The sequence below is a fragment of the Eptesicus fuscus genome, chromosome 5 (genome assembly GCF_027574615.1).
Source record: "Eptesicus fuscus isolate TK198812 chromosome 5, DD_ASM_mEF_20220401, whole genome shotgun sequence".
In the NCBI taxonomy this organism is placed as follows: domain Eukaryota; kingdom Metazoa; phylum Chordata; class Mammalia; order Chiroptera; family Vespertilionidae; genus Eptesicus; species Eptesicus fuscus.
This window is the reverse complement of record NC_072477.1, coordinates 78,945,616-78,972,764: the sequence shown is the minus strand read 5'-3', so window position 1 is coordinate 78,972,764 and position 27,149 is coordinate 78,945,616. Positions and strand designations below refer to the sequence as shown.

Genomic DNA, 27,149 nt, shown 5'->3' with positions numbered 1-27,149 from the left:
AAAAAGCATTTGACAAAATCCAACACCCATTTTGATAAAAACTCTCAGCAAGGTGGAATAGAAGGATCATACCTCAACATAATAAAAGCCATATATGACAAACCCATAGCCAACATCATACTCAATGGGCAAAAACTAATACCATTTCCCCTAAGAACAGGAACAAGACAGGGATGCCCACTCTCACCACTCCTGTTTGACATAGTATTGGAAGTATTAGCCATTGCAATTAGACAAGAAGAAGAAATAAAAGGCATCCAAATTGGAATAGAAGAAGTAAAACTGTCCCTATTTGCAGGTGAAATAATACTGTACATAGAAAACCCTAAGACTCCATCAAAAAACTATTAGACTTGATAAATGAATTAGGCAATATAGCAGGATACAAAATTAACGCCAAAAAAATCTATGGCATTTCTATACACCAATAGTGAACTTACAGAAAGAGAGACTAAAAAAGCAATACCATTTACCATCGCACCAAAAAAATTAAGATACCTAGGAATAAACTTAACTAAGGAGGTAAAAGACCTATACATGGAAAACTACAGGACACTGATAAAAGAGATAGAGGAAGAAATAAACAGATGGAAGAACATACCATGATCATGGATTGGTAGACTCAACATCATTAAAATGTCCATACTACCCAAAGTAATCTATAGATTCAATGCACTCCCCATTAAAATACCAATGGCATATTTCACAGACCTAGAACGAACTCTCCAAAAATTCATCTGGAATAAAAAAGACTCCGAATAGCCACAGCAATCCTGAGAAAGAAGAACAAAGTAGGTGAGATCTCAATACCAGATTTCAAACTGTATTACAAAGCCACTGTTCTCAAAACAGCCTGGTACTGGCACAAGAACAGACATATAGACCAATGAAATAGAATAGAGAACCCAGAAATAGACCCAAACCACTATGCTCAATTAATATTTGACAAAGGAGGCATGAACATACAATGGAGTCAAGACAGTCTCTTCAATAAATGGTGTTGGGAAAATTGGACAGATACATGCAAAAAAATGAAACTAGATCACCAACTTACACCATACACAAAAATAAACTCAAAATAGATAAAGGACTTAAACATAAGACGGGAAACCATAAAAATACTAGAGGAATCCACAGGCAGCAAAATCTCAGACATATTCCAAAGCAGTTTCTCCACTGATACCGCTCCTAGGGCAATGGAAACTAAAGAGGAAATAAACAAATGGGACTACATCAAAATAAAAAGCTTTTGCACAGCAAAAGAAACCATCAACAAAACAACAAGAAAGCCCACTGTATGGGAGAACATATTTGCAAATGTTATCACTGATAAAGGTTTAATCTCCAACATTTATAGGGAACTCATACAACTCAATAAAAGGAAGATAAATGATCCAATCAAAAAATGGGCAACGGAACTAAATAGATATTTTGCGAAAGAAGACAGAAGGAAGGCCAAGAGACATATGAAAACATGCTCAAAGTAACTAATTATCTGAGAGATGCAAATCAAAATGACAATGAGGTACCATCTCACACCTGTCAGAATGGTTATCATCAAAAAATCAACAAATGACAAGTGCTGGTGAGGATGCGGAGAAAAAGGAACCCTCGTGCACTGCAGGTGGGAATGCAGACTGGTGCAACCACTGTGTAGAACAGTATGCAGTTTCCTCAAAAAACTAAAAATGGAACTCCCGTTTGACCCAGTGATCCCACTTCTAGGAATATATCCAAAGAAACTAGAAATATCAATCAGAAAGGATATATGCACCCCTATGTTCATAGAAGCACAATTCACCATAGCTTAAATTTGGAAACAGCTTAAATGCCCATCAGCAGATGAGTGGATTATAAAACTATTGTACATCTACACAATGGAATACTATGCTGCTATAAAAAAGAAGGAATTCTTCCCATTTGCAGCAGCATGGATGGAACTGGAGAGCATTATGCTAAGTGAAGTAAGCCAGGCAATTAAAGAAAAATAGCACATGATCTCACTCATTTATGGAAAATAAAGAACATTATAACCTGACTAGAGGCCCGGTGCACAAAATTTGTGCACGTGGTGGGGGCCGGGGTGTCCCTAATACCAGCCGGCACGCTGTCGTATCTGGGACCCACTCAAGGGATGTTCAACTGCCAGTTTAGGCTTGATCCTGGTGGGATCGTGACTACACAGACAGTTGGACATCCCCCTCACAATCCAGGACTGCTGGCTCTCAACCACTTGCTTGCCTGCCTGCCTGATTGCCCCTAACTGCTTCTGACTGCCAGCCTGATCACCTTCTAACCACTCCCCTGCCAGCCTGTTCGATGCCTAACTGCTCCCCTGCTGGCCTGGTCCCCCTCAACTGCCCTTCCCTGCAGGCCTGGTTCCTCCCAACTGCCCTACCCTGCCGACCCAGTCCCCCTCAACTGCCCTCTCCTGACGGCCTGGTCACCCATAACCGCCCTCTCTTGCCGACCTGGTCCCCCCCAACTGCCCTCCCTTGCTGGCCATCTTGTGCCCACAATTTTTTTGTCCACATGGGGGCACCCATCTTTGACCACATGGGGCGGCCATATCGTGTGTTGGAGTGATGGTCAATTTGCATATTACTCTTTTATTAGATAGGATGAACAAAAGATAGATACAGAAACAGTAAAGCATCAGACAGACTGTCAAATTACAGCAGGAAGGCTGGGGAGTGTTGGGGAGGGTGGGAAAGAGATCAACCGAAGGACTTGTATGCATGCATATAAGCACAACCAATGGACACAAGACACTGGGGGAGGGTGGGATGAGGGCATGTGTCAGAGGGTAGGGGAGGCTGGGGGAAAGTTAATGGGGGGAAAAAAAGGAGATATATGTACTTGTATGGTATAATACTTTAAACAATAAAATAAAATAAAAAAAAAAACGAAAACAACACAACAAAAAAACACAAAACAAAAAAAAAAATACCATTATTTTTCTTTTGTCTTCTTAATACCACTCAATAAAGAAGGATTTCTTTTTACGTGTTTTTCTGATTTCTGGGAGTTGCAGGATGCACAGGGTGCACTCCAATGCCAGTTGACATTTACAAGTAACATCCCATTTAAAATTCTGGCACTAGTTTGTAACCATATATATTAACTAGAGGCCCAGTGCACGAAATTCATGCAAGGGGGGAGCAGTCCCCTCAGCCCAGCCTGAACCTTCTCCAGTCCAGGACCCCTTGGAGGATGTCTGACTGCCTGTTTAGGCCCACAGGCAGTCAGACATCCCTCTCACAATCCTAGACCGCTGGCTCCTAATCGCTCACCTGCCTGCCTGCCTGGTTGACCCTGAGTGCCCCCCCCACTGGCCTCTGCTTGCTGGCCTGGTCACCCCTAAATGCCCCCCACTGCTGGCCTGGTCACCCCCAACTGCTCCTTCCCTGCCAGCCTGGGTGCTCCTAACTGCCCTGCCCGCTGGCCTGGTCACCACTTACTGCCCCCCCTGCCAACCTGTTTGCCCCCAACTGCACCCCTGTGCTGGCCTGGTCACCCCTAACTGCCCCTCACACCAGCCTAGTGGCCCCTCACCATCCCCCTTGCCAGCCTAAATGCTCCCAGCTTCCCCCCTTGCTGGCCTGGTCGCCCCTCATGGCCCCCCAGCCGACCTGGTCACCCCATGCAGCCTGCTGTTCAGTCATTTGGTCGTCCCTCACTAACCCCCTTGCCAGCCTGGTTGCCCCATGCAGCCTGCTTTTCAGTTATTTGGTCGTCCCTCACTAACTCCCCTGCCGGCCTGGTCGTAGGCAGCCATCTTGTGAGGGTATGATGGTCTATTTGTATATTACCTCTTTATTATATAGGATGGCTGCAAAAGACTGAGTTTGTAACATGAAAATGTTTCTTGATCTTAATTTTTGTTTTCTCCATAGTAGCATCTTTATATTTATAATTTTATGTATTTTACTCCCACTCCTAAAGAATCTATGGCTTTATTTCTTCTTCTCCACCTAATAAATTAGTCAGATAGAGCTATTAATTTAGAGAATTGTGCTTTTTTGTTGTTGTTGTTCACTGCTAAGAGCTCTCTGACTGAGGATGGTTTTTCTGTTTTTCTTTTAAATATATTTTTATTGATTTCAGAGAGGAGGGGAGAGCGAGAGAGAGAGGGATTAGAAACATCAATGATCAGAGAGAATTATTGAGAGAGAATCATTGATTGGCTGCCTCCTGCACGACCCCATTGGGGATTGAGCTGAAACCCAGGCATGTGCCCTAGACCAGAATTGAACCTGGGACCCTTCATCCCACAAGCCAATACTCTATCCATTGAACCAAACCAGTAGGGCTGAGGAGGGTTTTTCAGTGCCAGTGACAATTTAAATTAATTAAATACAGTGACATTAAACTAACTATATAATTTCCAATGTGTACAAAATGACTCATTTTCAACAAACCCTATTAATATCATGATTGTAAAGTGTTATAATTTTGTTAGAGGTTATTCTAAACCAGTGGTTCCTAATGTGAGGTACACACCCCACAGGGGGGCAATTTAATTTCTAAGGGGAGCAATTCGAGAATGAGTTATTAACAGTACATTTTTGCATTTCTTATGTTTCTAGGGGCCTCATATACAGTATATAAATATATATTGTGACATATTTAAGCATTTCAGTTCTCTATTATGTTTTATAACTTTATTTGCTATTTTTTCATATCACTTCATATTATTTATTTTTTCTTGCTCAGTACTTCAACTGTCCTTTCTATCTTTTATTTTTCTCTTTCATGAATGCCATGTTCTTTGGAAGCTTGTTTAGACCAAGTTAATGACCTTTTAGGCTTCCTCCACGTGAATGGGAAATCACTTTTTGAATAATAAGAATTATATGTCACAGGGGGGCATCAGGATTTTAGAGATGCTTATGTATGGCATGGCCAAAAAAAGGTTGGGAACCACTATTCTAAATAATTTTGAGGCCAAAATTAAGAGTATTTTTTTTCTAAAAAAGACTTACTTTGCTGTCATAATTATTTTTACTTATTCTAAAGCATTTAAGACATTTTCTTTCCTAAGTCATATTTTATTTCTTTGTATATCACAGGGGAAATGGAATTAGGGAATTTCTCAAATTTTTCTAAGTGGAAGTAAAGTAGGTAGTAGATACATAGAAGAAAACAGATGAGGGAAAATATCTTTTAAAAGGAGCATTGAGCCCTAACAGATTTGGCTCAGTGGATAGAGCGTCGGCCTGCGGACTGAAGGATCCCAGGTTCGATTTCAGTCAAGGGCATGTACCTTGGTTGCGGGCACATACCCAGTAGGAGGTGTGCAGGAGGCAGCTGATCGATGTTTCTCTCCCATCGATGTTTTCTTCCTCTCTGTAAAAAATCAATAAAATATATATATTTTTAAAAGGAGCATTGAGTATTCATTGCAAAATATGGAAAAAGTCTTACTGGGAATGTACATGGATACCTCCTTTCTGGGACTTGCCTTGACAAGGGTCTTAAACATGTATATATCTTTTAATTTAGCAATATCACTCCTAGAAATTGATCCTAAGGAAATAATTTGAAAAGTGAGAAAAATACATGAATAAGAATGTTAATTTGAGTTATTTACAATGAAAAGATAAAAAAAAATCTACCTTATAAACATCCTAAATATGTGAAGATAGGGGACTAATTAACAAATTATAGAGCCCATATTTTATTAAATATTGGACAGCCATTAAAAATAATTATGTAGCTCTAGCTGGTTTTGCTAAGTGTTTAGAGCATTGTCCCACGGACTGAAGAGTCCCTGGTTTGATTCCGGTCAAGGGCATATACCTTGGTTGAAGGCTCATTCTCCAACCCCAGTTGGGTACATTTGGGAGGCAACCAATTGATGTGTCTCTCTCACATCAATGTTTCTCTCTCTGTTTCTCCCCCTACCTTCCACTCTCTCTAAAAATCAATGGAAAATATACCCTTGGGTGAGGATTAAAAAAATGGAAAGAAGAAAGAAAGAAACATATTATACTAGAGGCCTGGTGCACAGAAATCGTGCACTGAGGGGGAAGTTTCCCTCAGCCTGGCCTGCACCCTCTCGCAGTCTGGGACCCCTTGGGGGATGTCTGCTTGCTGGCTTAGGCCCGCTTCCCCTGGGGATCTGGCCTAAGCTGGCAGATGGACATCCCTCTCACAGTCCAGGGCTCTCACAGTCCGGGACCCCTCTCTTCTTACTGCCCGCCTGCAGCAGAGGCTCCTACCACCACCACTGCACTCGCCAGCCATGAGCCGGGCTTCTGGCTGAGCGGCGCTCCCGCTGTGGGAGCACACTGACCACCACAGGGCAGATCCTGCATTGAGGGTCTGCCCCCTGGTGGTCAGTGCACATCATAGCAAACGGTCAATCCACAGTTCGGTTCATTTGCATATAGGGTTTTCTCATATAGGATAGGACTATGTTATTGTCATAGAGAGAAATTACAACATAACACTTAATGATAATAGCAGTTTATAGAACAGTATGCACAGTAAGAGTTCATTTTAATTACGGTAAATGTATATAATACTACATATAGGCAGGCACACACAGAAAAGAAGTTTGGCAAAGATGAACAATGAAATTTGAACAAAGGTTATCTCTAAATGGTACATTTATGTGGGGCTTTTTGTTTGTTTGTTTGTTTGTTTATCTGTATTTTCTAATTTTGCCATAGTGATCATGGATTTCTTATGTAATTGAGATACAGGAAATTTAAATAATTTTCTATTTCTAAATTCTTATGTGAATTACCTAAGACCTATTGCATTGTTCTTAGATGATAATATAAACTGAAAAAATAATAAATGTAGATGGATAGATGGTTGGATGGACGGATGGATGGATGGAGAACTGATTGCAAATAATAACATTGTAACTCTGCTAACCACCTTATTTAAGAAAGATTGTCATGGGGAGTTCTGCTAAAAATGTTTGAAGATAAAATGACTTTCTTAATTTTAAATGACTTTTATTTATTTTTAAATTAAATATATTTTTACACTAGCTTTATTTTCTAAGTAGATTTATAAAGAGGTATAGAGAGGTATACAATTGATTTCAAACTAAATGACATGACTAAGTGATTTTGCTGCTATGCTCTTTATAATTTAGACTGGGAAATTATTAAGCTAGGTAAGTTGCCTTCCTGTGCTTATGTTTGTACCATATTTCTTCTAAGTATGTGTCTTAGTCAGCTGTTGCTACAATAATGCTACAAATAATCCTAGAACAAGAACATACATTAAATGCTCATGAATATACAGTTGACTATGACTTTGCTGATCTTGGATTGTTTGGCTGGGAAGTTATGCTTCAGAAAGCAGGATGGCTAGACATGGCTCTAGGCTTTGGATTAGGTTTGCGTCCACATATTTGTTGTGGGGTTTGGGATAAAGTAGTGTTACGTCAAAATTTCCAGGCGGTGGGAAGACATACAACCAGAACTCGGAAGATTCAGAAAATGCCTTTTATCACAGGAGCATCGGTGCTGTGGCTCAGGAGAATTTGTTCCTATAGCTGAGCACTGATTGCAATAGCCTCTGATTTTATAAAGGGCACTACATTCTTTGTTCCTAGTTCCTGGGCTTTTTGCGGGCTTTTGCAGCCCCCGCCCCCGCTTTGATGGTGGTAAGGGGGAGATGAGACTATGATCAAAGGCCCCTGCAAGATAAATATTCAGAAAACAGATTTTTCAAGGCTAAGGCATAAGCGGGAAGGGGTTTGGGGTGAGGAATGCAGCTATGTGCAGGCCTGGGGGTCCGCAGACGTCAGCTACTGTCCTTTAGTCATCAGGCAATGAGATGATGTGAACAAGATGATGTTTTGACTCCTGGTGGGTCAGCCTGACCATGCCTGTCGGTTCTGCTTGCTGGATTCACAGCTGAGTCACTTCCCCAATTACTTCACCCAGGCCTTGAAAAGAAAACTTTAAGAAAAATTTAACCCCTCATTCACATATAAGTATATGTGTTTTAAGATTTAAAATAATATGATGACTTTTCAGATTAATTCAGGTGCTCTGTCTATCAGGCTGTAGGTCTCCCCATCATTACTGGTAGTAGCAGCTACTTGGGGCATGGTAGATGAATGAAGCACAAAAATTAAGTAAAATTATATAAGCACATTTTATTTATAATTTTTTCTTACTTCCATTAGCCAAAGGAAGTCACATGGCCAAACAGAGTCAGTAAGTTAGGAAGTATATTCTGTACCAAGAGGGAGGGAAAATGATTAAATATTGGTTAAATGTATTTCTAGTTATCACAGTAAATGAGTCCGTGACCTAAAGTCACTACATGGAGCGCCCTGTAACAGGAGACTTTAGTTTTGAGTAGAAAGAAACCTTAGGTCAATTATCAAATGGGCATTTTCACATTCTGTTTTTGCATGAATTGGTGTACTTTTTCCTTCTTTCCTATACCACTAAATCTAAGTAAACCATTTGCCCATATGTGAGGCCAGGATCACACTGTCCTAACAGGTATTCTTGTAGTATACCAATATGGCTTTTCGTAGGATGAAAAATACCTGTTCAGCCAATTGGACAGCTTCACAGCAACTCTACCCCAAGAACAACCATATCAGTTGAATGGTTCTCCCAAAAAGAAGTTGGTTTATGATAAAAGAGCAGCCAGTCATAGAAAGGTGTGTTTATCCTCTGTGACCTGGGAGGGCTCCTCTAACAGATAAAGGAGAAACACAAGTTCAACATGGCAGTATTTAATTCTCTCTGGGTGAAAATTAAAAGTCAAGAATGTCACTGGAAACAGGGGGGTGGGGTGGGGGATGGGAATGGGGGGATGAGGACAAATATGTGACACCCTAATCAATAAAGAAATTAAAAAAAAAAGAATGTCACTGGAAAAAACACAATCATCTCCTTAAAAAGCTCTCATCTCTTGCCACCATGGCACCTGTCATGTGAAATCTTTTTTTTTTCCTTAATCATCACCCAAGGATATGTTTTTATTTACATTGATTTTAGAAAGAGAAGAAGGGAGAGAGAAAGAAACATAATGGCCCGGCCGGCATGGCTCAGTGGTTGAACGTCGACCTAGGAACCAGGAGGTCAGGGTTCGATTCCCGGTCAGGGCACATGCCCGGGTTGTAGGCTCAATCCCCAGTGTGGGGCATGCAGGAGGCAGCCGATCGGTGATTCTCTCTCATCTTTGATGTTTCTATCTCCCTCTCCATCTCCTTTCCTCTCAGAAATCAATAAAAAGAAATATGTATATATTTTTTTCTTTTTTTAAAGAAACATAATAAACCTAGGTATGTGCCCTGATTGGGACTCAAACCAGCAACATTTTGGTGTATAGGAAGATACTCCAACTATCTGAGCCACCCAGTTAGGACACCTGTAAATCCTCTAAATGTATCCTCGCTCTCCTCCATCCAGCTGCTAGAGTTCTCCAACATTCCCCTTTACTCCCTTTATCCTCAGTGCTGTGTAGGTTATGTTGTGTTTTTCATTACACAAAGAGAAAGGATGACAAGTTTCTTGAGGCCTATTTGAATAGCCCAATGGTACAGAAAAGAGGAGGTGCACAGTAAGAAAACAAGTGAGTGACATGGAGATCTATCTTTTCTCATGAGACATTCAGCATGGAAATGACTTTGGAATGGTTCAGGTAAGCATAACAGAGCTGCAGACGGTTACAAAAGACAATCTGCATACATTTGAATTCTTTCCCAGAAGAATTTGTGCTGGAGCTGAGAATACTACCTAGCAGTATAATTAAAGCCTAAGGTGGAAAGTTAGGGAAAGTAAGTGGAGTCCTGCCAATTTTGCTGAGACCAGTCCTTTTGAAATCTCCTTTCTCTTTCTTTTTTTCTATTCAAAAGTACCACAGGGTGGTGACACTCCGAGTCATTATGAAGAAAATGAATAGTCAAGGTATTTAAGTGCAGAATGGGGGTTTGACCCTCTCCATCCCCTCTTACCCTCAAACTGGGAAGATAATAGTTGTCATTTCCTTTCTTTAGTTCCTGAATATAATATCAGAATGTAAAAAAATTAAAAACAACAGCATCTTTTTCAGATACTTTTAGGTCTCTGCCTAATGCATATCTATATCTGTCAAATGAAGCCCAGAATTTACCTGAATAAGGTCGTGGTTTTTCTTTTTTCCTAAAGAAAGGGACACTTTTGGCAAAATTCTATAAATAAACTTAAAGAAAGAAATAGGTCATTTGTTTTAGATCATCCAAAAACTATGATATGTAGCAACTACATTCTATGTAGTGTCTGTAAGGCAGGGATCTTGTGCATTGCTGTTGGGCTGCAGGGTTAGTCAGTTTTAAAACAGTTGAAGATTTAATCCTAGACTGGAGAAAAGAGAATTAACTGTTTAATATACAAGATGACACTAGAGAAATGCAAAAATAATGATTAATAAAGAGTTTGGTGACCAAGATGAAGTTAATAAATCAAAGGTATTATTCTGTTAAAATTAAGTTATCAAAATAATTAGATGTTAATTAGGTTTTCATTACTACATAAAGCTTAAACAGTATGAAAAATAATATACTTTTAAAACCACCACTCTAATAAAACAACTATATTTTAATCTGTAGTGACACATTATCTTGCTTAACCTCTCAGTATATTCAATACAGCTGACCACATCTTCTTTCTCAAAAAACTATTTTCTTTGCTCCAGAATTATTCAATACCTCTCCAGCCTGGCAGTCACCTTTGACAGCTCCTCTTAATGCTGTAGTTCCTTGGGACTGAAAATGAGCTTTTTCCTCTGGTCATTCTATACTCACTCTATACAATAGCACCTAATACCATCTAAATGCTAATGGCTCCGAAATATCTAATTTCCAACCAGATCTGTCCCAAATCTGTATACTAACTGTCTATTTGACTATGCCACTTGGTCCTCACCATCTCAACTTCATACCCAAAATGGATTTTTAACTTTTCTTTTCCAAATTTCCAACTGTATCAAATATGTAAATGACATCACCATCCACACAGTGGTTTAAAGAAGCAATATGGTGATTGTAGTTAATGTTTCCATCCCTACTCCCAATCATTTGCAAATTTGAGTTTTTCTTACCTCCAGAATATAGTTCAATTTGTCTTCTTTTCCTCATCTTCCCAGTTTTAAATCTCATCTAAACACTTTCTTCTCTCTCACCAGGTCACCAAAATGGTTTCCCTTCTATTCTTGATTTATTTCAAAGTATTTCCCATGTAACAAAGTGGTCTTAAAATGAAAATGTAAATAGGTCCCCATTACTCCTCCACTCAAGAAATTTAAGTGTCTTCCCATAGAATTAAAAAGATAAATCCTGAAAGCATTGCTTGACCTGGTTCCTCAAGGTATACCATCCTCCTCCCACTCATTGTGCTCCAATCACTCTGGTCCTTCCACTTCTGGCATCAAACCCTTTCCCACCTCCAGGTTGCTATTCCTCTGTCCCTGCAGTTTCCATCTGCAGTGCTGTCCCCCAGGTTTCACATGACTAACTCTGATTCCCTCTTCACTTTCTCAGAGAGCTTTCCTTGATGAACATCCACTTCCCCAACCAGGTTAAGCTTCCCTACCATATACTAATGCCCTCATTTTATAGCACAAGTCCTAGTTTGTAACTATATATCTACTTGGTTAATATCTTTCTCCCACACAATAAATAAGCTTTTTTCCAGGGCCCCTGAGCTACACTAATAAAAGAGAAAGATGCAAATTGACTGTACCTCCATGACGCCCACCAGCTAATCAGGAGTGTGTATGCAAATTAACCTAACAAAATGGCAGGTTAATTTGCATATGCAAGCACGGAGCAAAGACTGAAGGCTCCGCCCAAGTGAAGACTGAAGACTGAAGACTGAAGACTGAAGACTGAAGGCTCTGCTGCAGCCAGAGCCAAGCCTAAAGGCTAAAGGCTTGGCTCTGCTGCGGCCTGGGTCCCGGGTGCCAGAGGAAAACTGGGTGCCAGAGGAAAACCAGTGCCGGCAGCCATGGGAAGGAAGGCCTATTGCACGAATCTTTATGCAACGAGCCTCTAGTAGAGGATATAAAGATGGTTCTAGCAAGTCTTAAGATGGAACAGGATGGATTAGACTCTTACAATCATATGTGTACAGTGTTAACAGACCATGGTAAGAGCCAAAGGAAAAATACAGGTAAATGAATAGGAGAGACATCAATAAAGATTTTCACAGAGAAAGTATTTCAGGCAGCTCAAAGAAAAGCAGCATGGGATTTAGATAGATGGAGATGGGGCCTGGAGATTGGGGAAAGAAAGAACATCAAGGGCAAAGAAAATGAAGTTCACCTTTTCAATGCTTTTGTTTTCTCCTCTTTCTTGGCTGGATGTCCTAGGGCATTGCTTCTTAAAGTTTAAAGTACAAATGACTCCTGTTTGACATAGTACTGAAAGTACTAGCCATTGCAATCAGACAAGAAGAAGAAATAACAGGCATCCAAATTGGAAAAGAAGTAAAACTGTCCTTTTTTGCAGATGACATGATACTGTGCATAGAAAACCGCAGCAAAATCTCAGACATAAACTGAAGCAATTTCTTCACTGATACTGACCCTAGGGCCTAGGGCAATGGAAACTAAAGAGAAAATAAACAAATGGGACTATATCAAGATAAAAAGCTTTTGCACAGCAAAAGAAACCATCAACAAAACAACAAGAAAGCCCACTGCATGGGAGAACACATTTGCCAATGTTATCTCTGATAAGGGTTTAATCTCCAACATTTACAGGGAACTCATACAACTTAACAAAAGGAAGATAAACAACCCAATCAAAAAATGGGCAATGGACCTAAATAGATACTTTTTGAAAGAGGACAGAAGGAAGGCCAAGAGACATATGAAAACATGCTCAAAGTCACTAATTATCTGAGAGATGAAAATCTAAATGACAATGAGGTACCATCTCACACCGGCCATAATGGCTATCATCAACAAATCAAGAAATGACAAGTGGTGGCCAGGATGCAGAGAAAAAGGAACCCTCGTACATTGCTGGTGGGAATGCAGTCTGGTGCAGCCACTGTGGAGAACAGTATGGAGTTTCCTCAAAAAACTAAAAATTGAACTCTCATTTGACCCAGTGATTCCACTTCTAGGAATATATTCCAAGAAACTAGAAACACCAATCAGAAAGGATATATGCACCCCTATGTTCATAGCAGCACAATTTACCATAGCTAAGATTTGGAAACAGCCTAAGTGCCCATTAGCAGATGAGTGGATTAAAAAACTGTGGTACATCTACGCAATGGAATACTATGCTGTGGTAAAAAAGAAGGAATCCTTACCATTTGCAACAGCATGGATTGAACTGGAGAGCATTATGCTAAGTGAAATAATCCAGTCAGAGATAGATAAATATCACATGATCTCACTCATTTATGGAATATAATGAACAACATAAACTGATGAACAAAAACAGATCCAGAGACAGAGAAGCATCAATCAGACCATCAAATCTCAGAGGGAAGGTAGAGGAGGGTGGGGGTAAGGGGAAGATATCAACCAAAGGACTTGTATGCATGCATATAAGCCTAACTAATGAACACAGACACCTGAGGTGGGTAAGGGCATGAGTGGGGGTGTTGGGAGGGGTAATAGGAGGATAAGGACACTTATGTAATACCTTAATCAATAAAGAAATTAAAAAATAAAATAAAACCTCTAGCATATAAAAAACAAACAAATAGGGAAACATGATACAGAGGTAGTTTAAACTTTTAGTTCTTCTCTTCGCGATATGGAATTAGCACACATTCCTACTTCCTGTCAAGAAAATGGCTGGAGACCTTTGCATAATCAAGGGACACAATCCATTAGGCTTCCTTCTGAATAGCCACCTGTAGAAATTGTTGTTAGAATGCATCACTAAGTCAGAATCTATTCATGTACTGCCCTCAGTTTAAGTTTTGATAAGATAACTCTAGTATTGTAGCTATTTATTGGAATTTGCAGATGTATCCTGGTGTCAATGTACTTGATGATGGACTCATGGTGTACTGATAATTGCTTAAACTGCTGTCATGTCAAGTGTTGACAGTGATCCACAACCATTCCATTTGTAAAACTCACATACCTATCTGTGTGTGAGCAGACAAATGAATCGACGAAAATTTCAGAAAGATACATCACAACCTGCTCACAGAGGGTACAGGAATTTCTAAAAGAAGAAATAAAGAAAATTTTATTTCAATGAATTTATATTCTCCTGTCCCATTTTTAATAATTGCAACAAGCATGTATAGCTTTTTCTCATTAAAAATGCTATGGAAAAAATAGGAGTTAGCAATGTGTAGTATATTTATTAACCTAGCTCCCACTTTATGCAGAACTACTTGGTCATGTAATAAACTAGTGCTGTTATAAAGTAAAAAAAAAAAAAAAAGTACAAACAAATTACCTGGCAGTCTTGTAAAAATGCAGATTTTGATTCACCCCGTCTGGGGTATCTTAGCCTGCGTTTCTAACAAGTTTCTGAGTACAGCTGAAGCTGCTAGTCTTAGAAGCGCACTTTGAGCAGCAAAGGCCTTGGCCGCATGTTGCTGGGCAGGGCAGTTTGGCCTGAAGAGCTTCTCAGGACAGAGCAACAGGAGCTTCTTTCACTGTCAGTCTTTTGGGAAGGATCAGGGACCATAACAAACAGAGCAGAGAGAGCTGCCATGTGTACTAGAGACCTCTCCATCTCACACTGCGAACAGACTGCAGCATTCTACCCTCTGCACCAGCCGCACAGAAACTGGGGAAGAGAGAGAGAGAGCAGCTCTGTGTGGTCACTGACTTGTTTGTGTCCTGGCAGAATAAGGGATTCTTTGTTCGTTCAAAGCCTAGCAGCTTTTCTGGATCTTAGTGGAGACGGTCATTTTAAACCAAAAAATAAATAAATAATAGCCCTTTCAAAAATATTACTGAAGTAAAGGGAAGAGTAATTAGGATGGTTCAGTCTGTCAAACTTTGAACTTAATACAACCTACAGGTCTGAGTTAAGGTGGAGGCCCTGATGCAGCAGAGGGTGATCAAAACAGTCTGTGTATAGTTTAATATTTCTGCTGGAAACTATTTTTCAAAACTTTTAATTCAAGCAAGCCAAGAGATGAGAGAAGAGCCATACTTGGCTAGTTGTGATTGAAATTCAGAATTAGTCACTGTTTAAACGTATTTATCTGTGTAATGTCAGTAAATCTTAATTGAGTCCTAACAATAAACACATGCAGAAACCTCTAGACTATAAACCTATCCCCTTAGGCCTGTATTTATTTATGGAAATATAGTAACAGGTAGAAACACTAGGACATCTGGTTAAGAGAATGTGGAAAAAAATGTAAAGCAGTTTTTATGTGTGTAAATTTGTTTTTGTAGAAACAGGAATGATACATTACATCTGTGGAGATAAATAAAATATGATTGATTGCTTGTAGCAGAATCAGTGCTTCTAGAAACAGCTCTGCTAGAAACAGCTCAAATGGAAATGCAAAACACACTCTTGATTTTCCCATGCCATTTTTTTTTAAGTGACCCAGATGGGTGGTCATGGGATGAAAGTAGCAATATTTACTCAGCACTTGCTGTGGGCTAGGTACTGTGCTAAATATATTATGTATATGTTCACTCCAATTAAAACCAACAATAGATAGTAATATGCATTTTTCAGGGACAAGAAATCTGGTATTCAGAGAAGTTTGTAGACTTTGCCCAAGATAATAGAGCAAGAAGGTGTTGAAACAGAGGCTTAAAATCAAATCTGTTTAAAATAAAAGCCATGCCCTTTCTACCATGGCATGCTGCTTCTTAACTTTATTTCTTGCTGAGGATGGTTTGATTTTTAAAAAAATATATTTTACTGATTTTTTACAGAGAAGAATGGAGAAGGATAGAGAGTTAGAAACATTGATGAGAGAGAAACATCAATCAGCTGCCTCCTGCACACCTCCTATTGGGGATGTGCCCACAACCAAGGTACATGCCCTTGACCAGAATCAAACCTGGGACCATTCAGTCTGCAGGCTGACGCTCTATTCACTGAGCCAAACTGGTTAGGGTGATGGTTTGATTTTTTATTGTAGTTTTTCTTATATGATACTGAATTACATTGAATTTCTATGCAGTTAGTGATTGGTTAAATTTATGACTTTTAAGATCCCTCCAATTTCATATATCCTTCTATTGTGGGTGGTAGGAATGGCACCAGGTTTTAGATCCGTGGGGTCAGACCAGACCTGGGTTCAGCAACCTCAGTACTTGAGTTCTGGCTAGGAAAAGAATTCAGAGCCAAGACTCAAGCTACAAGAGAACATTCTATATAATAAACAGCTAATATGCAAATCGACCGAACTGCTGAACGACTGGTCTCTATGACGCGCACTGACCACCAGGGGGCCAATGCTCAACGCAGGAGCTGTCCCCTAGTGGTCAGTGCGCTCCCATAGCAGGGGTGCCACTCAGCCAGAAGTCAGGCTCATGGCTGGCGAGCACAGTGGTGGTGGCGGGAGCCTCTCCTGCTTCCGCGGCAGCGCTAAGGATGTCTGACTGATGACTTAGGCTCACTCCTTGAGACATCCCCGGAGGGCTCCCGAACTGCGAGAGGGCAGGCGCAGGCCGGGCTGAGGGACCCCCTTCCCCAGTGCACAAGTTTTGTGCACCAGGCCTCTAGTTTATTTATAAAATCACAGAGGTGGAAGAAGTAATTCATAGGAAAAATTGACTTAAGAAACAAGTTATAGAGGCAAAGAAAGGGCCCTTGGAGCTTGGGAGTGAGGAAGGTAAAGGTAAGATGCTTAGGGGAATCAGGAGGGGAAGGGGAAGGGGAAAGGGAAAGGCGCAGGTGTGCTCTGGGGAGGAAGAGCATGCTGGATCCTCTTGCTAGGGGTTTTAAGGGTGGATATTTTAGGCGGGGTCCCAGGGGAAGATCTCAATAGAATATTCAGCAGCTTGCCAGGTGTGTCCTTTCAGAGTCTAGGTCTCCATTGATTGGTCAACACCAAGGCAGGAGGTCATTATCCAATGCAGCTGGTCCTGAGGTCAGTCATGGGGTCACTTGTCTGGTTTTGCTGCTTTTCTGGGCCCTGGAGCTGAAATACAACTGAGGCCTAGATACTATCTCTAGGGTGGAAAGGTCAGGGGGTCCAAACCACATGACCAGCGATATGCTAGGGGAGGAAAGGTCACCCTGGGGGTAAGGTCCCACCCTACAATTGTCCTTTGCTAGGCACCCAGGGCTTCCCACCCTGGTGACTTCTGAACCTGGCCTATGGTGGGTGCTCTGCTCATGTCTGTCTCACTGCCTACCACACTTCCACCACAGTGCCCTTGCACATGCTGTTTTCTCTGCCGGAATTCTCTTTCTTTGCTTCTTTTTTGCCTACTCAACTACTTCAATTTTAATCTGCAGGCCTTAGCTTGATCATTATTTCTTCAAGAAAGTCTGCCTTTCCTTTGCCCATTATTTCTCCTATATGCTTTTAATAACATGCACATTTGGATTGTAAAACCTATCACTAATGCAATTTTATATTATGTGTGTTTTAAGTAGAAGATTCTTTATCTATTTAGAGATAAGATAATGTAATGCACTATTTGACCCTTGTCCCTGATAAGTCAGTCACCTTAATAGTTACAGGTTATAACTGTCATTTGTTTATGGGCTCCTCCTTCTGAGCTAGGCATTGGATAACAGAAATTGAAGAGCCTTAAGACTTGTTCCCAGCACTCAAGGAACTAACAATCCGATTGGAAAGACATGGCTAAACATATTAAACTACTACAGAGCAACCAAGCCCAAGGTGAAACCAAATCCTTTTGCAAGACTAAAACTTACTTGGTTTCATTTTTTTCCAAGAAATGACTTCTCATTTTAGTCTCTTATCTATATGTTGGTATATGAAAGCTGAAACAGCTTAGGGTAAAGTAATAGAATTACAGAAGCAAAAAGAAGCTTTGAGAAAGTGAAAGATCAAAAAAGATGAAGGGGAAGAAATGAAAATTGCAGTTTGCCATGAGTCTCAGAAATGTTCCATCTTGCTGCTTTTAAGTTTATCTCCTTGTCTGTAATATATGCCATTTTAATTATGATGTTCCTTGGCGTGGGACTCTTTGGGTTCATCTTGTTTGAGATTATCTGCATTTTCTGGACTTGTGTGTCTTTTTCCTTCACCAGGTTAGGGAAGTTTCAGTCATTATTTCTTCAAATACGTTCTTGATTTCTTGCTCCTTATCTTCTTCTTCTGGTACCCCTATGACACAAATGTTGTTACTCTTGATATTGTCCCAAAGGTCTCTCTCTTAAACTATCCTCACTTTTTAAAATTCTTTTTTCTTTTTGCTGCTCTGATTGTATGTTTTCTGCTACCTTGTCTTCCAAATCACTGACTCCAATCTCTGCTTCATCCAACTTACTGTTTATTCCTTATGTGCATTCTTTATTTCAGATATTGTATTCTTTATTATTTATGGCTTTTATCACCTTTTCTATGCTCACTATCTTCTTGTCAAGGTTCTCACTGATTTCATCCATTCTTCTCCTAAGTTCCTTGATCATCCTCTTGCTGAGGATGGTTTGATTTTTAAAAAACTATATTTTATTGATTTTTACAGAGAGGAAGGGAGAAGGATAGAGAGTTAGAAACATTGATGAGAGAGAAACATCAATCAGCTGCCTCCTGCACACCTCCTATTTGGGATGTGCCCACAACCAAGGTACATGCCCTTGACCAGAATCAAACCTGGGACCTTTCAGTCTGCAGGCTGACGCTCTATCACTGAGCCAAACTGGTTAGGGCGATGTATTGAACTCTGCTTGTGTTGAACTCACCATTGTGTTGAACTCTGCTTGCCTCCATTTCATTTAGTTCTTTTTCTGGGGATTTCTCCTGTTCTTTTATTTGGGACACGTTTCTTTGTCTCCCCATTTTTGGCCGCCTCTCTGTATTTGTTTCTGTGTATTAAGTCCCAGTCTTGGTAGGGTGGCCTTAGGAAGTAGGTGTCCTGTGGGGCTGTGATGCAGTCTCCCTGATCACCTGAGTTAGGTGCTCCATTAATGTCCATTGTGTGGGTTATGTGAACCCTCCTGTTTGTAGTTGAGTCTTGATTAGCTGACTATGAAGTTAACCCTGACCACAGTGTATGAGCTGCTAGTCAGGGGTTGAGCCCATGAAGCAGAATCTATCCCAGCAGAGGTTGGTGCCTGCCAAGATGTCCTTTGGTTGTACCTTTTGTGAAACTAATTGGGTCATGCTCTGATGTGGTCTGAAACCCACACTGGATGTATTGTTTCTGGGGTCTCTTGGGAGGGACTTCAGTGTAGGTCAATGTCAGAGGCTGCCTTTAACTGGCCCTGGGCTACCTGTTAGGAGCTACAAAGTGATTTATGGTTTCTGGCTGCCTCTGCTGGGCCTGGGTACACCTGAGAGATACTAAGCTACATACCAAGGTCCTGAGGCCCAGGACAGATCAGTTAAACAACTAAGGCACCATGAGATCCACTTTCACCTGATGGCTGCCTGTTAGGCTTAGTCACTGAAAGAGCTCCTGGCAGTAAGCGTGAGGTAGGTTCTAAGTGAGTCTTCAAGTAGGAGTGAGTGGTGCTCACCAGGTTGATAGAGCTTCTAAGTCGGTGGCAGTACTGGGTCTCAGGGAACATTAAGGCCAGCTACCACCCATCTGGGGCCCCTATGGTGAAGCAGGGACTCAGGGAGTCATCAGGGTGAGGACAGAAGAGTTCACCAGGCTAAAACAAATTAGTATTTGGTCATGTGGAGGGAAGGCTCTTCACAGGAACAGTGGCACTGGTAGAGGCATGGGTGGGGCAGGGCTGTACTTCCTCAAGAGCCTTCCAAGAAAGTCTGCACTGCAGGCCCAGGCTGACTACATCCAGCAGATTCCTCCTCAGGGCAGGACCTTGACAAGGCAGTGCCAAAGGGAGTCAGGAGGGTGGGGCTTGTGCATTTCCCTCCAGGTGAATGGAGGGCTCAACCCAGGAAAGATGGCATCTGTGTGTGGTGTGGGAGAGGGACTCAGCACAAAGACAATGGAATCTGATGCTCTAGCCTTCTCCTTGAAGCCACACAACCTAGTCTCTCCCTGTATGATTTCAGTCTGCTCTGAGCCACCATCCTTCTTCTGGAGCCCAGAGTGAGTGATCACAAATTTTGTATGCTGACCCTTTAATAGGGCGCCTGGGTTTCTAGCAGAATTTTGTCTCTCCCTGGGCAGATGGAATCTCAGATGATTTTCACAGCCAGATGTTATGCAGGCTGTTCTTCTAGGCACTGGTGCTCTGGGATGGGGAGCCCAGTATGGGTTTGAGAACCCCCACTCCTCAGAGGGGACCTCTAGAGTTGAGCTATCCCTTCCAATTCTCAATCACCATATGTGGGTTCGGGGCCAGCCCTTTTCATGTCTCTGCCGCTCTTATCAGTCTCGATGTGCTTCTTCTTTCTGCAAATCCTTGTTATGAGACTTCTGTTCAGCTAGTCTTCAGTTGGTTATTCAGGTTTATTGTTCTATATGTTAGTTGTAATTCTGATTTAGTCCTGGGAAAAGATGAGTGTAACTTCCACTTTGTTGCCATCTTGAATCTCTAGTTCTGGATTCTGGGAGGCCAAGATCAGGGTTCCAGCATGGTCAGGTTCTAGAAAGGGCCCTCTTCTTCCTGTGTTCAAGGTACTTTCGCCATAGACATCTTTGCCATAAATCCATGCTTTCCTTCTTCAGAATATAATAGTAATTTAAAAGTCTGTAACTTGGCATGTAGATGAACTCTAAGGTATTTTTCAGTTCTATGGTTTCATGATTAGACTTTAAGGGGAAAAATAAACACACCAAATATGCTTGTTCTCATGTGCTATATGCAAGAAATTGGCAATAATAGTTCTTGGGAAGGGAAACTTACTTTTTCCTTGTACTAAGCTTTTTTTAAATTTGTTTTTTGCACTGAGCTTTTTAATATCATGTATTATTTACTACTAATACAAATAATTTTAAAAACAAATAGCTTTTAAGTAGACAAAACATTTTACTTGTTAAAGCAAAGTTCTTCCTTTGTAAATGTTTACATCCTGTTCTTCTTGCTCAACCTTATCATTAGTGAATTTTAAAAATAATAATTCTTAGGAACTGTGGGAGGTGGAATGGAGATATGAAGGTTTTGGTCATGGAAATTGCTATTTATTCTGAAAGTATTTTTAACTACCTGTGATAGGTCCTGGGCTGGGTACTTCCTCCTTTCCATAACTTCTAGAAGGCTTCTTGTGTAAACACCCACACATTTTTCTGTTCTTTGAGAGTTCTACATGCTTAAAATGCTTCCCATAGATAAGGGGTGGTCTATTCTCCATGAATTTAGCAATGACCTCACCTGCAGGGAGAATCACCAGGCATTGAGGAAAGTTCCAGGTGTCTCTGGTTGAGGCAGAAACTACATTGATGACCTACCTGCAGGTGAGGTAGAGAGTAGTTGTACTGGTTTGGGGAGAGAGGTAGTAATCTTGAACTAGTTCTGTCATATTGAGAAAATAAAAGATAAAGAGGAAGATTTTTTTTTTTAAAAAAAGGAAGGTGGTAGGAAGAAAGGGTGGCAATGGAAACTGATACAGGGACATTTTAACTCATAAAATTGTTGTATTACACAAAAGCTGATTCCAAAGATTTATAAACAGAATCCTGAACACACTAATATAATGGTATACCACCATCTAACACCATACAGAGCGCAGGATAGGGTGAGGTAGGTCACAAAACAAGGGAAAGTCAAAGACTCAGTAATCAGGATAAATATCTTCTTAAACATTTTTAAATACGTTTTTATTGATTTTAGAGAAGGGGGGAAGGGAGAGATAGAGAAATAGAAACATTGAAGAGAGAAACATGGATTGGTTGCCTCCTGCACACCCCCCACTGGTGAGCAAGCCCTCAATCTGGGCATTTGCCCTGACTAGGAATCAAACTAGCTATGTCTTGGTTCATGGGTCAACACTCAACCACTAAGCCATCCTGGCTGGGCTCAGAATAAATATCTTAAAATATTTAAAAAATTAATGCAATAATGTATGATGAAAAATATAAACATTTAAAATATGGCAGGCTTAGTGTTTCTGGGTCTTTTTTTGTTTGTTTGTTTTTTAAGACTCCAAAAGGCTTTGGCCACGGCACTGTTAGTAATCCTGTAGAAACTACCTAGTCAGGTACTTTTTTATTAATGACTAGAGGCCCGGTGCATAGATTTGTGCACATTGAAAGGAAATTAATTAGAAGGTGGCCAGCAGGGGCAAGACTGGTCTAGACATGCCCTGGAGCCAACCTCCTTTGGTCCCTCCCTGGCTGACCACACCTGGGATGTTGCCATGGCTCAAAGGGTGTCTGTAGAGTGAGCGAGGTCTCTCCAGCAGGTGGGGTCCCTTGGCCTGGCCTGCAGGGATCAGGCCAAAATCAGCAGTCTGACATCCCCTGAGGGGTCCTACAGTGCGAGAGAGCACTCTGCAAAGTTGCTGTCGCTCCCCGCTGGTGGTCAGTGTGTGTCATAGCTACGGGTCAGAGCATCTGCCCCCTCATGGTCATTGCGCGTCATAGCTACTGGTCGGATGGTCACTTAGGTTTTTATATATATATATATAGACTAGAGGCCCGGTGCATGAAATTGTGCATGGGGGGGGGTAGTCCCTCATCCCGGCCTGCACCCTCTCACAATCCAGGACCCCACAGGGATCAGGCCTAAACCAGCAGTCGGACATCCCTCTCGCAATCTGGGACTGCTGGCTCCTAACAGCTCGCCTTCCTGCCTTCCTAACCACTCTGCCTGCCTGCCTGATCACCCCTAACCGCCTCTGCCTCACCCCTGCTGCCGCGGCTTTGTCCAGAAGGACATCAGGAATGATGTCTAGAAGGTTGTTCAGCTGTCTGGTCAAATTAGCCTATTAACCTTTTACTATTACAGATGTTTTCCAAAAGTTAATTCTCACAATCCCTTTTACATCAGTAACTTTTCTCGAATGCCCCAGCATTTATCTATAGTTCTCTTCTGTCTGAAAAACCACTTCCCTTAGTAAGTGGCAGGACTTTGATGGCAATCTGAATCATCTGGGATCCTCTCAGTTCCTCCCCAGACCGCAGTGGACACATGGCACCTCTTTGCTAAATGAATGCAGAAATCATAGACCTCAAATTGGCTGTCTTAAGGGTTGAGCAGGGAAGGAACCCGGGTATATTTTGTTTGGTACAGAGTGGTTTTTAAAAATTGAATACATTATCAAGATTTTAAAATCAGAATGTTTTATATGAAAATAATCTAAATCTCTCATTTCTTGGAAAATTAGAAAACCTAGCAAGAGTAGGCCCAAATTCTTTCAGGATAGCAACGGGCAATTTAGAGCAGAGTGGCTCTGCCCTTAGAGGCCTCTCGTTCTCCACCCCCCATGCGGTTTACTCATTGACATTGCCTGCCAAGCCCCATGAACTCTGCGTTTGCCCCATAGGCATAAAGGAGCAATGCCAACACCCATCTGTTGGGGCCATTCGTTCTCTCCTGGAGAATGTTTTCCTTGCCCTTCGAACACAGTCTTGCACAGAGGATCACAGAAACAGCTCACCTTCCTAGCGGACAAACTTCCCACAACCCATGAAAACTTGCACTGCCCTCCGCACGTTGTTTGTCCCAGCCCTTTGCTCCAGAGTCCCCTTCCTTGCCTAGGGCCTTCCCGGGGTCCCCCACCACCTGGGCTTTGGAGCCTGGAGGCGGGTCCCCGGCCCGCAGCCGCAGCTCTCTGCCCCGGGCCGGGAGCGCGGCTCGCCCGGGCGGCACTGGGCATGCTCAGAGGCGGCCGCGGGGGCAGGTTTGCTTCGCAGGCGCTCGCACTCGGCGGCGGGCGGGCGGGCGCGCGGCTGCAGCTGGAGCTCGGGCGCCTGGAGTTGGAGTTGCCGGGAGTTTCCCTCCCACTCCTCCCTCTTCGCGCGCGGCAGCCGAAGCTGGCGCGCGAGCCGCGAGAGGCGGCCAGCCAGCAACCGACCCGCAAAGCCTTGTCCGGAGCCCGGAGCCCCGTGCGGGGCAGCCTCCGGGGAGGAGCCTCGCCGGCTGGGACGCGTGCCTCGCACTGGCACTGCCGGGGCACGAGCCAGACTGCACGGTAGGGCCAGGGCGTGGGGAGCGGGCGGGCGAGGCAGAGGCCAGGCCAGGGGGGATGCGGCTGCCGCAGCCGCAGCGATCGGGGCTCCCGGCGCTCGGTCCGATGAGGGAGGCTGGGGCAGGGACCCCGCTGCGGGGCGGGAGGTGTAGGCAGGCGCACAGATATATGCTTTCAAGTTGGCGGGCGGCGGGATAGAGGGGCTGCGCGCAGCTGCTGAGTGCGCGCCGAGAGCGATTCGGGTCCCTGGTTCCCCCCAAACCTGGTACCCGGTGCGCGGGCAGGGTTGAGCAAATCACGAAGCGGAGCAGTTTCCTCCGAGAAAGTTGAGGATGGAGCCCTTATGTCCTCACCGTGCCCGCGGTACGATGGTCCTGAGAGTGCCGCCCGAAGCCTCCGGAGTGGAGGAGCTGAGTGGGTCGCGGCGCCCCTGGGCAGAGCTCCTCCAACCCCGGCTGAAATCTACGAAACACCCAGATCTTCGCTTCCCTGGCGTCGTCTAGGAAAACCATTCTTGCCAAAACTGAGGTAGGCTCCCGGGCGGCACGGCTCCCTGCCTCTAGGGCGCTTACCAGGGCGATGCCCCTTCCCCAACCTCAGAAGTAGCCAAGGGCGCCGGGTTCCTTGTTAGCCCTTGAGGTGGCCGGAATGGAGCCTCACACACACGGTGGGGCAACGTGGCTGGGGGAGGTGGCCAGCCTAAGTTTTCCTCCAGCCCTTTCCTAGTTTTACAGCACCCTACCATCCCCTCCTCCCTCCCCCTTTCATCTTCGCAGAGACAAGACCTGGAGGAAGAGGTGGAGAGTTTGGGTGGACATACCCCTGGGTTGTATCTGCCTTGGGCCCGGGCCCCAAGTCTAAGAAATCCTGCCCCCTTCCTATTACTCTTCCTCAGGGGCTGGGTGGGAGGTAACAGCGAAGGTGGGCCCACAGGAACGTCCACTTCATCCCACTGATCTCCTAAGATCGTGCTCGGGCGACTCCAGGACCCTGGAAATGGCATTGTGTGGATTGTGAGGGTGTGGAGGATGCTGATGGTTTCTCTTGGCTCCACTTTTTTCACTTCTTGTTTTGAGTTTTGGGGTTTTGCCTGCACGCGAGTCAGAGCTGTGCTGTCATAACCCTTGGGGGCGGGGGTGGAGGAGCTTCAACCAGGCAGTGAGCCCTGTGCGCCCGCCTCTGAGGCTGCTAGTGGGAATTGGTCCAGAAATGATTATGCAGGCTAGAAATATGCCTCTCTTTTTTGGCTGAACACCTTGGCTGTTGGGTTTGTGTGTTAATTTCTTAAAGGGGCACCCACACATTGCTTAAGTACCATGTTTTAGGGGCTCCCCATGGGTGCTACCTGTTTTCCTGTGTGTTTTTCCTAGGGGTAATTTGCTCTGGCGCACATTTTCTGATGTGGGAATCCCTGGTGTGGGTACATATGGTATAGAGCCAGAGAGACCAGATGTCAGGCTGTGGCTTTACAGGGCATGACTGTGCTGGCAAACTTAGCCACTCTAGACTTCAGTTTTCTCTTCTGTCAAACGGGGACATAGTGACCTTATCTCCTTTCATTGCAGGAGACTTGGGCGAGATAATGGAAGTGAAAAGTGCTCAGAAAACCTCAAAGCACTATTCATGTCTTACTGTGTTTGTGCCTTTTACTCAGTTTCTTTCTTCTTTCCTTTCTTTCTTTTTTTTTTTTTTAAACGAACCACTTCTTTTAATTATAACAAGACATCTAAGTCTTCTCCCCTCTGCCCACTCCTTACCAAGAGATTTAATTGCTAGGGTCTTTTGGAGTAGCTATTTATCTTCTTTTTTCTCTTCCCGTAAATCCATCTTTTTTGATGCCCCAGTCCACATATTTACTAGTATCTGGTGGAAGCATGGTGTAGATGAGGAGACAGGGTGGGATCACCTGTCAATGTTCAGAGTCCTGGGCCCTGGTTTCAGATCCAAAGTTGATGAGCAAGTCAGCAGACTCTAGGCTAGAGCTCTGGCTTGACCTTTAACAGTGACCTTGAACTAAGGACTCAACTCCTCGTTGGGGAAATCAGTCTGTGAGGTTAAGCAATGCTGAGCAGAGGCAAGAACAGGTGAGATTGTCTCTGACACACTTAGTAAGGGTTTCATCAGGCTCCTGACCCCCCCACCCTCTGCATCTTCCCCAATCCTAGGGCAGTAGTTCTCAAACATGAGCATCAGAGTCACCTAGAGTACACCTATAGAACCATTGACCTAGGAGGTGAGAGGGAGTTTTGTTCTGGATGAAATGAGGTTTGTTCTGGAATGTCCTTGTTTTAATATCTCACCTAGAGAGACAGTGTTTCAGGAACTTGTCTAAACCATTTTGTATTTCCAGTACCTGTGCCTATTACCTCTGTCCTGTTTGAATCATTCCGATTGCTCTTCAAATGAATTATTTTTCACACACACACACACACACACACACACACACACATATACACACACACAAAGATAGGATCTCTCCTCCTTTTTGTACTGTAAAGTATTTAGTCCTTGGTTCCTAGTTCATTCTTTGGTAGACTGAGGTTGGTGATCCTGTTATTGATAAATCCAACAACTACTCCATTTCCTTTCTTTGGGAATCTCAGGCATTTGGAAAGAGGAGGTTGCATAAAGTTCTGGCAGCTTGAGCCTTAAATTTGGAGAACTTATGAGCAAGTTTAAAAAGAATTGCAGTGTGGTGTCTTCTCTGAATGGGCAGCTTACCCAGGCCTTGGAGCAGGTGTTGTACACCCCATGACTGATGTCCTATGGTGGTCACATCTGGGGAAGGCCTTCCATTCCTTCTGGTAGTAACTGAGATGCTCTCTCACTCTCCAAGGGGGAGGAAGGCCAAATATCAGGGGCAACTGTACAGCATCAGTGCTGCTGGGTGTGATTTAGCTTATAAGCAAGCACTTTGGGGGCACAGCCCAATCTTAAGCTTCTCTCCTTGTCCCTTTAAGCGATGATCCTGGGCTGGGAGCTATGACTTACGGTGGCCTAGATTGTGGCAATGATTTTTAGCTACTTTGTATCAGAGAG

At 43.0% G+C, this 27,149-nt stretch overlaps 1 protein-coding gene across 4 annotated transcripts in view; it reads left to right on the top strand.

Annotated features, from left to right (window-relative positions):
* The first annotated feature begins 23,877 nt into the window (after positions 1-23,877).
* Positions 23,878-27,149, top strand: part of STXBP6 (syntaxin binding protein 6) — a 266,151-nt gene continuing 262,879 nt past the window's right edge. For 2 of the 4 annotated variants that reach the window (XM_054716494.1, XM_054716495.1), the window contains exon 1: positions 24,131-24,638. The gene's annotated coding sequence lies outside the window, so the exon portion shown is untranslated. The other 2 variants (XM_054716493.1, XM_008152926.3) reach the window with 2 other exon arrangements.